Source organism: Ictidomys tridecemlineatus, chromosome 8, assembly GCF_052094955.1.
Source record: "Ictidomys tridecemlineatus isolate mIctTri1 chromosome 8, mIctTri1.hap1, whole genome shotgun sequence".
Taxonomy (NCBI): domain Eukaryota; kingdom Metazoa; phylum Chordata; class Mammalia; order Rodentia; family Sciuridae; genus Ictidomys; species Ictidomys tridecemlineatus.
In genome coordinates, this window is record NC_135484.1 from 35,240,845 (window position 1) to 35,250,237 (window position 9,393).

Sequence of the window (9,393 nt, forward strand, 5' to 3'; positions counted from 1 at the left end):
TAATAAAATGGGCTGGTTGAGACCAGAAGAATTGAAAAATGTATACCATGCAAACATTCTACTTAAAAAATTATTAGCTATATTAACATTTGATAAAGTAGACTTATGAGCAAATGAAATTAGTACAGACACAGATGGAGAACACATGATTATTAAAAGATGAACCCACAAGAAAAACAATGATATTGAATGTGTGCACACCAAACCACAGAGCCTCAAAATGCATGAAACAAAATCTGGTTAGAGGTGAAAGAAATTCATAGTTATGATCAGAAACTTTGCCATCTCTCAGCAAGTGACAGAACTACTAGATAGAAAATCAGCAAAGATGTGCATGTCTGAACAGCACATTCAACAAAAGAATCTAGTTAAAAGTATAAATATGATAGAATACTCCATCCAAATATGGCAAAATATGCTTTATTGGAGCACCCACGGAGCATTCACCAAGATGGATAAGTAACCTGGACATAAAAACAAAATTCTACAAATTTGAAAGATTTGAAAAATGCCTGTATTTTTTAAGTAAGAAATTAAACTAGAATTCTGTAATACAAAACAACAGGCAAATCTCTAAACATACATAAATTAAATTACACTTTGCTAAATCATAAATTAGACAAGGAGAAAGTTTCAAAAAATAAAATGAAAGTTACAACATTTCTAAACATCTATGATGCAGTAAAACATTTCTGAGCCCAGCAAGGTGTTGCAAGCCTGTAATCCCAGTGGCTCAGGAGGCTGAGACAGAAAATCTTGAGTTCAAAGCCAGCCTCAGCAAAAGCGAGGCACTCAGTAACTCAGTGAGACCCTGTCTCTAAATAAAATACAAAATAGGGGTGGGGATGTGGCTCAGTGCTTTCGTGCCCCTGAGTTCAATCCTGGATACTAAAATAAATTTTTAAAAAATAAGGATTAAAAGAAAACACAGTGCTGACAGGATAGCACTAAATGCTTTCATTTGAAGTGAAACAAGATCAATAAGTTATAGAAGTTCCTATCTCAAGAAAAGAGGAAAAGAAGGGAAACCAAGAAAAAGCAGAAGGAAGAGAAAATAAATGTAAGAGCAGAAATCAATGGAAAAGGAAATAGAAAACAAAGAAGAATATCAATGAAACAAAATTCTGATTTAAGAAAATCAATAAAATTGATAAGCCTCCAGCAAGAAAAATAATAAGAAAATGAAAAGAAAACTATAACACTGATATCAAACTTGAACCAAGAGCACATTTACAAAGCCATTAAAAAGACAATAAGAAATACTGGAAAAATTAATACTCAATAAAGGACTAATTTCTAATAACCAGCACCTGTTAAAACTCAACAAGATGAAATGCTCCAAATAATTTAATTTTAATTTAATTAAAGAAATTAAATTTATAAATTCAAAGCTATCAAAAAGAAATTTCCAAGCCCAAATGGTTTCAGGGGAGACATGTATCAAACATTTAAAAAACTCACAGCAATTTTGTACAATCTCTTCCAAAACATAGGAAAGAAGATTTTTAAACCAATTTCATGAAGTTATTATATTCCATTACTGAAGACAAAGATAATTTTAAAACACTAAAATTATAGACAAATATATCTCAGGAATTTTGCATAAGAATTCTCAACAAAATATGCTAAAATCTATTCTGATAAAAACAATCAAAATGTACATAAATAAATGGAAATATATATTTGTTCATGGGTTGTAAGAATTAGCACAGTAAAGACATCAGTTCTTTCCAAATTAAACTAGTAGTTTAATGCTACTCCTATAAAAATCCCAACAAGGCTTTTTGTAAATACAGTTAAGTTTATTCTAAAATTTATATGGGAAAGCAATGGTGTAAGGTTATCTAAAACAACATTGACCAAGAATAAAAGAGTGGGAGTACACAATAGTAAGGCTTACTATGTAGCTATATGAATCAAGAGAATGTTATAGTGGGTTTATAAAAATAAAATAGAAAAAAAATTTCTCTATTTGGGATAGTCAGAGTTCTTAGACTTGGCCTCCAGCACATAATAATTCCCTAAAAACTGATAAATTACACCTCATCAAAAAAAAAATAAGATTTTTTTTTTATTCTGGCAAAGGCTATGTAAATAGAAGGGAGAAAAAGACTAGAAGAAAGTTTTGCAAAGTACATGTCTGATAAAAAGACTTGTACTGAGACTGTATAAAGAACTTTCAAAACTCAACATTAAAAAAAAACACTATTAGAAAGTGAGCAAAAGACATGAAAAGACATCTTACTGAAGGGGGTATACAGATGGCAAATAAGCACATGAGAAGATGCTGAACATTGTTAGCCATTAGGGAAATGCAAATTTAAACCATAATGAGCTATCACTACACAGCTACAGAATGACTAAAATAAAACTAGTGACAACATCAAATACCAAATGCTGGTGAGGATGCAGAAAAACTGGATTATGCTTATATCGCTAGTGGAAATGTGAATGTTAGAGCCACTTTGAAAAAGAGTATGGCAGATTCTTACTAAACATGCAATAACATACAACCCAGCTATGGGCATTTATCCCAGAAAAATGAGAACTCATTGTCTCATTCCATTTGGGCTGCTATAATAAAATGCCATAGACTGTGTTGATTACAAACTAACAAATTTCTCACAGTTCGATTCGTTGGAAAAAGCCCAAGACCAAAATCAGGTAGATTTGGTGTCTGTGAGCTCACTTCCTGATTCATAGACCACTCTTTTTACTGTGTTCTCACAAGGGCTAGGAATCTCTCAGGGTTCTTTTTTATAAAGGCACAAAGTTTATATATTCATAAGGACCATTCATCATAACCTAATCATGTCCCAAAGTCCCCACTTCCTAATACCTTCAAGGTTAGACTTCCCCACATATGAATCTGAGGTGGAAATAAACATTTGATCCGTTGCATTCCACCATACTTGTCTCCAAACTTTTTTATCCTTCTCACTTGAGAAATACATTCATTTCATCCAAATACCCATGAAAGACTGAACTTGTTCTGACCTCACTTGAAAGGTCTAAGGCCCAGAGTTTCACCTAAGCATCATCTATATCAGACATGGAAGAGACAATTTATTCTGAGGAAAATTATTCCTGCTTCCCAAATGAGGTGTAAGATAGGCACAGGACACACATTCGAACTGTAAAAAGGAGAAACAGGAAAGAAGAAAGGAGTGATAGATCCCAAGCATAATTCAAACCTTAGGAGTGGAGAAGCTCAATTATCTGCCTTCCGTGTCCACCAGAAAAAGTCCAGGGTGAATAATTAAAACTATGATACACTAATACTCGGAAATGCCACCATTGATGAAAAATAAATAATCTATTTATAAGAAGTAACAACTTGGATGAATCTCGAGGAAATTAGGATGAGTAGGAAAAAGCCAGTACCAAAAGGTTACATGCTGTATGACCCATCCATGTAACATTTTTGAAATGAAAAATGTTTAGAAGTGAAAAGTTATTGCCAGAGATTAGAAGTGGAGGTGGGGTAGATAGATGCAGCATTTGTGTAAATGGAACCACTTAACTATGGTTCTGAATACATAATCACATGTGACAGGATTGTGTAAAACTACACACACACACACACACACACACACACACACACATACACACGAGCAAAACAGTAAGTCTGAATAATATTAGTGGATTGTATCATGTCTATATTTTGGTTGTAATATTTTGCTTCAGTTTAAAAAACAAAACAAAAAAAAAAAAAACGTAGAGTTCGAACTTCCCTGAAAGATGAGATTCAGAGAGAGACATTATTTTGCTGACCTTGAAGAAGCAAACTTCCCAAATTGGTTTACAATTGGTAGTTTACATCTATAAGGGTCTCTATGGGTTATGGGTAGACTCAGTGGTTGAAAAGACTTAGGAATAACAGTCCTACAGTTGCAAGGTACTGAATTCTGCCAACAAACTAATAACCTTGCAGGAGAACCTCAAGTTCAGCAGAGATTGCTGCTGTGGAGAAAAACCACTTAAATCCATGCCCAGGCTTTAGGTTCTTGGAAACTGTGAGATAGCAAATGCATGTTGCTTTACATCTCTGATTTTGTGGTAGTACCTTGAATTGCACAGAAAACTAACAAGGGGAAGTGTGAAAAAAGAAATAATACAATGAATGCACATAAAATATACATTGCAGACAAGGAAGAAAATACACTTGGCCACTATAGTCTTCATTTGTCACTGGTCATGCTGCTGTGGTTGGCATTTACGACTTCTTTTTCATAGAATATAAGGCCTATTCTATGTCCCACAGCCAGCACCTCAGGGTGGAGTAATCCAAATCTTAATGTCTAAAGCATCTGACACCTTGATAGTCCTACTTTTATTGTGTAGTGTTGGTTGATTACCTAGTAATTTTATTACTGGGCAAAAAAAAGGACTAAGAGACATTAAGAAACAGCATGAGTTTCCTAGGCCTGCTGTAACGAATTACTAGGAATGTGACCAAAACAACCAAAATCTCTCATCTCAATGTTCTGGAGGCTGGAAATCTTAAACTAAGGTGTCAACAAGATTGATTCCTTTTTAAAGCTCTGAGGGAGGATTCATCCCATGCTTCTCCAAACTTTTGTGGCAGGCTAGGATTCTTTGCATTCCTTGACTGGAAATTGTGTTACTTCAATCTTTACCTCCATATCCACGTAGTTTTCGGTGCATTTTTCTTCTTGTGTTCATGTCTTTTCCTGCTCCTAGGACCTCTTCCTGTACAGATACTTGCCATGAAATTCTTGGTTCATCCCAATAATCCAGAATGATCTCACTTTGATTCCTTAACTTCATTAAAACAGAAAAAAAAAAAAAAGCCTCTTCTTCCGAATAAAATTACATTCACAGGTTCTGGATAGCCATAATTTCATTCAGAAAATCCCTTGAGTTCTAAACAAAGTTATTACTGGCCCCAGCAGCCCTATTTATACTTGATAATTATGATTAATCATGGCATGAGTACAAATACCCAATGTCCTGTGCACTCCCTTGCCTATAGTTTAAAACATGAGAAGCCTCAAAGGCCCGGTGACAGACTCAACTTCCATATCAATAAAACCATTATTGTGTCCTCTGGGAAGTAAGTTTCCAGTAGCAAAGCTAAAATGTCAGGGATCGAAAGCAGAACATTCTGATTGTTTTATTGGCCATGATATGGAGGAAAGCTTCTCTTATTTTTACCCTTTGTTTTAATGCCTCTATCCCTGATCCAGTCAACAGAGTTGAGCATTGCTTGAGGCCACAGGAAGCACTGACACAGCCGCATGAGGAAACCATTTGAGTGTGGGAAGCCATGAGTCCTGGGGCGCTTGGGATACATGTGCATATGTTTATGTATGTTCAGATGCACATATCCAACATGCTTTCAAAAATATACCCTCTACACAAATGGTCCACTAGGTAATCCAACTATATCTGATACACAATTATACAATTCTTAAACCACTCCCTAATGGCAGATAATTGCAAGCCAGCTCCATTTGTTGAATCCAAAGAAAAAAAATATTATGTATCACTAATTACTAAATTCATATCTCTTTGTCCAATGCAAAAAAAAAAAAAACTTTTCTAGCATATTCTTTTTCTTACTGTTAGATCCATAGCATCTAGAAGAAAGTGAATATAGAACAAAGTTTAAATCAAAATCTTGTCTTTGTCCAAAATTGTGTCCAAGGGAATGATACCAAATAAGAAGATGGAAAGACCAGAAAAATATATACAGCAAATTAACAAGACAAATGTTGGATAGTGATACGTACTAATCACAATATCTACAATAAGGTGATGTTCTGACAGGAGACTTAAGTAGCTGAAGAGAACAATGGAGAAGATTTCTTCAATCCATGAGAATAAATTGGATGCCTACATGAATCCAAATGTCCAGTGAGGCTGAACACACTGAGGATAGTAGTACAATATGAGGTCAGCCAGAGTAGTACATAGCCTGTGGGGGCTTTGCAAGCAGAACCAACAGTTTGATACATTATTCATCATTATCTTCCATTCTGTCCACCCTCACACTGCATAATCCAGAGCTCCAAGCATTGCATTGCACATGGTAGATTTCAACAAATGTTTACTAGATATAATTTAAGCCAGGCCTAGCATCCAGGCTTCTTTCTTTTCCTATGTTTTTCCCACTGCATCAAACAGTGTCTCTGCTTCTAAAACAGCACACAAATAAATGAAACCCAAAGGCATCTGCTCCTGGGACCTGTCCAGGATTGTCGTTGGAGTACACTGGGTAGCTCGTTCCCTTAAGTACTTTGGCACTTCATTTATAGTATTCGTGAATTCAATGAGCTCTTTAGTAAGTAATTTGACTCAGGACCATGAGAAACAAAAAATAAATCTGGGTCTAAGGAGACGATGGCATACATCCAGTTCAATATCACTGATTGAATATAAACAAAATCTTCCTCCATTCCAGTCCAAACTCATAAATGATAGCAACATACAAACATATTTTATAAACACAGAGCCTACTGTGAAACTAGAAAGTGAAATCTCATATATCAGAAATGGAAAGGTTTTCCTACAATAAAAATAGAAAGCCAGAGTAGTAAGTAAGGGCTGAAGCCATGGGAACTGGGAGTGTCCAGAGATAGGCAGTGCCTGAGCCATAGCACTTCTGCACAGCTGAGGCCTGAAATATGCTAACCAGGGAAGGAGCTGACACCCTTGACAAAATGATGGAGTCACCTACCTGTACCTCATGAGGCCTGATAGCCTTGAAGCATGTCACTCACCCTAGGTCCTCAGGTTTTATTAGCTTTCTAGTGCTGCCTTTACAAAGTACCACAGACTGGGCAACTTAAAACAATAGACATGTATTGTCTCCATTCTGGAGACTTGAAATCTGAAATGAAGGCTTTGGCAGGACCATGCTCCCTCTGAAAGCTTTAGGGGAGAATCCTTCCTTGCCTTCTTCCTAGCTGCTGGCATTTCCTAGTCTTTCTGTCTTGCAGTTACATTGCTCCAACCTCCACTTCTGTATGCACATGGTTCCTCGGCCTCCCCACCCCACCCCACCCCACCCCCCATGTCTCTTCTCCTCTTAGGACACCTATCATAGTGGATTAAGGGCTTCAGCCTATAGTTTGATCACATTTTACGACACCTAATTATATTTACAATGACCTTATTTCCCCAAAAAAGGTCACATTCTAAGGTAGTGGAGATTAGGAATTGATATACCTTTTCAAAAGCACACAATTCAACCCATGATGCACAGCAATAGACAACTAAACACACTCAGCCCAATAATTGATGGATGAAGGTAGAACAGAGATATTTTCAGACATATTCAACTCATAACAGTAATAGTTTTTTTAAAAAAAAAAACTGCATCCTTGGTGGTTTCTGCTAGAACATCTTTTTTGTACATATTTATGTATCCAGAAATATAGTTTTACTGGATTTTAAATGTTACATAAATGTTATACTGTGGGTATCCTGCTGCTGCTTGCTGTTTTTAACTTACTATGTTTTGAGATTTATTTACATGAGAAAGCTAGTTCATTTTTCAATTGCTATGTGATATTTGATTGTAGAGATATAACCTATTTTATCAAAATTTTCTCTCATGGGTGAATGAATGTTCTTCTCTATTTGCCTTCTAATAATACATGTTACTCTCTATTTTGCTTCTTCTGAGCCAATCTCTGCCCTTCTCTAATTGGGTGACACCTGATTGGGTGTCATGGAGGCTGACCTCGTAAGATCACATCACTAGGACTCCCTTGCTCTCTGAATCAGAGTTGGATTTGACCAAAGCAATGTACCAACAGGAGATTAGCAGCCATGAGAAAAGTGATGAAGTACACTTCTTCTGTGGATTCACATTTTTCATAGGTGCTGCAATCTCTCCTCAATGTTCTGGGAGGCAGCCCCTCATACCTTAGCCATATCACCCCTTTATCTTGTTACTTTTTAGGCTTCAGGATGATAATGAGTTTTAGCTTTTTCACTTCCTGGCTGCTTTACCAACCCTTCCTTGTCCCCTCACCTTGCTAGTAGCACTGTAAATAGTCATAAAAAAAATCCCTCAGTTAACTATTTGAGTATGCCACCTATTTCCTAAATAAATCTTGACTTACATACTAAAAATTATTTCCAGAAGTAGCCTGAAGGCACAGTCCTTCAAAAAGCATGAGGGGTTTGGGTCACTCACACATTTGATAAGCATATATGATTCTCTGCCAGGAGGAAGTAGACCTCTGGTAATCTGAGGCAAGCAATGGCTGGTATCTTTCCAAAACCACATCAGCCTCCGGCATGTGATATGAACCTACTGACCTAGCAAATGCTTCCTTTTTAGTTTCCATCAGTAATATGACCTACAACACCTCACCTTTGCCCTGAGTTTCAGCAGAACAACTTTGCTGTCTTTTATCGAAGCTATGTCTGATCTCTGTCATGTTGGGGTCTGGACTAGAGCAGGGATCCTAAAAGTGTTGCCTGTGAATTGGTTTCGGGTGTATGTTTTCTACTTGTCCCCAGTGAATTAAGAAGTTTGCACCAGAATTAGAACTAGGTCACTAAGCACACTGTTTGGTTTAGCTGATAGTATCTTTTTCTTTCTTTTTTTTTTCTTGTTGATGTTTGTTTGTTTGTTGTTTTTTGTTTGTTTTTATGAAGGAGCAGTGCATTCATTTATATTATGGTGCAAACTCTTTACCTCATCCATACATACAGGTACCTTGAATAGCAGCTTCTGGCTTTAGAGGGAGCTTGAATGTCTTGACACTCCACATATCGGAGCATTCCAATTCAACCAGGTTACCAGGAAGCAGTTAATAGATGAGAAGCCTCCGGAAGACAAACACATGACCAAGGAAGGGAAAGGAACCATGTGAAAGCATACAGCCCTGTGGTAGTATAACGTTTCTTGTGGTGCAGTGGTATGGAAATATTAGGTTCCTTCTCTAACAAGGGACAAGCAGCCATATTTTCCAAAGGCTACAGAAGAAAGAGACCCAGTACTTCATGTATCTCTCTGAAACTAGGAGACACAAATACTCTATTTGGGTATACGGCCCTGGTCCATTTAGCAGGTAAACTGTAAGTCTACTTGTTCTAAGAGAGGTTTGGAGCCTGAGGGGGTTCTGCAGCAAGACTAGGCTCTGCACAAGCTTGCCTGTCATTTACGCCTACAATCTAGCAGAAAGAATGGTACTTGAACTATTTGTGACCAAAGAGGATAAACTGTGTTGCCAACAACAGTATCATCACACTGCAGATCCTTTTTAAGTAAGACTATTTTCACTTCTGCCAACTACTCTTCTCCATTGGTGAAGTTGTTTTAGATAGTAACTTGGCCCTAGTAGAAAAGGAACAGCTGGCAATGATATGGCTCACCAAGTGAATGTAAGAATGGAGCTACCATCAAAAACT